Genomic DNA, 2,367 nt, shown 5'->3' on the forward strand with positions numbered 1-2,367 from the left:
GTTTAGGATGGGGGCGGTGGTCGTCGGTGGTGGCGGGGCGTTGGCGGGGCGGTGGTGTGGGGATCGCTGGAGAAAAAGCTCGGCACGGGGGGGCTAGAGGGATGGTGGAGCGGCGGCGGACTGGCGGTGGGGAGTGGCCGGCCACGGGCGGCGGGGGGCTGCTGTTTGGCCGGTGGTGGATGGCGGCTCAGGGGGTGGAGGTTGAAGATGAACCGCAGGCCCTTGATTTCATATCCAACGGCTGCAAAATCGACTGACCAGAGATGAAAAAGTCAGTCGACCGACATGTAGCCTCACCTTGCTAGTGCATTCAGTTTCGACGGCAAAATTCAGTTTTGACAGTTAAGTTCAGTTTTGACAGTTAAGTTCAGTTTTGACAGTTAAGTTCAGAGATGAGCGGCTGGTGTATTTTACATCTAGCACTTTGTGCTTATGTATTTTACGTCATGTATTGGAGATGCTATTAGAATTCCACTCAGGTAAACGTTGTTCGTTGTCTCTCTTGTCCTGCTTCAGCCTCGGCGTCGTACAACTCACCGGAGCTGCTCCAACGATGAAACCCTCCATCACAGCGGAGCAGTACCTCGGGCTCCATCTCCAGACGCCTAAAATCTTCTTCCCCTCCTCCGACAGCAAAGTCAGCCGGAGCATCCTCACTGGCCAACCCAATCACGCTAATATCGACGTGGCTTCGCCAAAGAGGTTGTACACTTGTTACATCTCTTTTTTACTCTACATGTTATATATATTGTCCACTAAGCACACGGATTTGTTCCTTTAGTGTCTCCTTGAAAGAAAAAACGTAGGAATTTTAATTTGCACTTGTCCTCCTTTTCAAATTCCTATTCATGAAGCACAAGACTAAGAGATAGTAGCATAATAGCATTATAACCGTACATTTTCTTGTGGTTTAACTTAATCTCACCATGCTTCTTTGCATCATGTGATCTTCCAATTGTTGTGAATCAAACACCCAAGTTGGCAGAAATCCTGTGTTTTTAAATTCTCTGTTTTGCACGTGCATTCCTATCCTATTCCTGTCTATTTCCTATCCCTGCATTGTTGGAATCCTCCAATTCAAACGAGCCCTTACAGAATTACTTCTCTAACCGATAGTTGTCAAAGAAAACCTTGCGTGGTTTGTCCCGCTCCTGCTGCGCCGTCGTCCACCCCAGCTCAGCTGCTCCAACGATAGAAGGGTCCAGCATAGCAGGGATCCGGCCTCCAGACTATCTTTCGCCGCCTCAGATCTTCTTCCCCGCCGCTGGCAGCCATGAAAACTGCATTACCATCATCAACCGAGCAGATGACCTCGAGGACTACACGGGTCCGCAAGAGAGGTCACACTCTTTCGTGTCTTCTTACGTTATGCATCGCTTAATAATACATGCTACTTTATCGTCCTGTTCACCGATTAGACTCTGAGTCAGCTCCAAACTAATGGTCAAACTTGAGTTTTTAAATGGTTGTGGGGTACATATCGGGGCCGCTATCAATAGTATCTATCTACTATCTGGTTAATCTTCGGTGTCTACTATGAGTTTCATGTTGGGTGGGAAACAAACAGTAAAGAGGCCATTATCTGTATTTTTTTAACTGAAGCCATTATCTGCCTGCTATTTTTGGTTTTGGGTCTATCCACAGGTTTCTACCATCACTCTGGATTTCTGCATGCACTCCTTACATAATCTCACTATGTTTTATTCCTATGCATGACAGTTATTGTAAACAATGGAACTGAACATGTAGAGCAAAAGAGACGAGCCTTGCGTGGCAATAAAATTTCATGCAGACGTCGCTCCATGGTAGGCGCAAAGGCAGCCCCCCTCCACACATTTTGGATTGTAATCGAGAGGAAGATATCTGTTTTGAGGGGGATTCAAAAGTAGAAGACAACTCCTATTTACCCCTTGAGGTCTTCGCTCTAACTTGGCATGCTGATGTTGGTTATATCATGCATATGGTGTCTTGCATTGCTTACTTTATACATCAAATATGTCATCTGCTTAGTTTAGACATCCTTTGTGCGAATGCCATCAGTTTAGTTTATTCATCGTTTATGTGAATTATGCAACGCCATCTTGTTTAGCCAGGCATCATATATGTGAATTTTGCAATGCCATCCTTCTTAGCCAGTCATCTTATATGTAAATTATATAAGGCCATCTTTTTTTCATTACATATTACATTTGTCAACAATGTTAGTACATTCAACTGCTCTTCATGTGCATCAGCCATTTGACATGGTGATGGTAAATTCTAGAGTGAAAACAAGGTCTTCAGAGCAGACTATGCTATCTAACGAAGCGTGTATCTCGCTGGTTATAGATAGCTCCTCAGAGGAGGATTCAGAGATAGATGGCTAGT

This window comes from Triticum dicoccoides, chromosome 6A, assembly GCF_002162155.2.
Source record: "Triticum dicoccoides isolate Atlit2015 ecotype Zavitan chromosome 6A, WEW_v2.0, whole genome shotgun sequence".
Lineage (NCBI taxonomy): Eukaryota > Viridiplantae > Streptophyta > Magnoliopsida > Poales > Poaceae > Triticum > Triticum dicoccoides.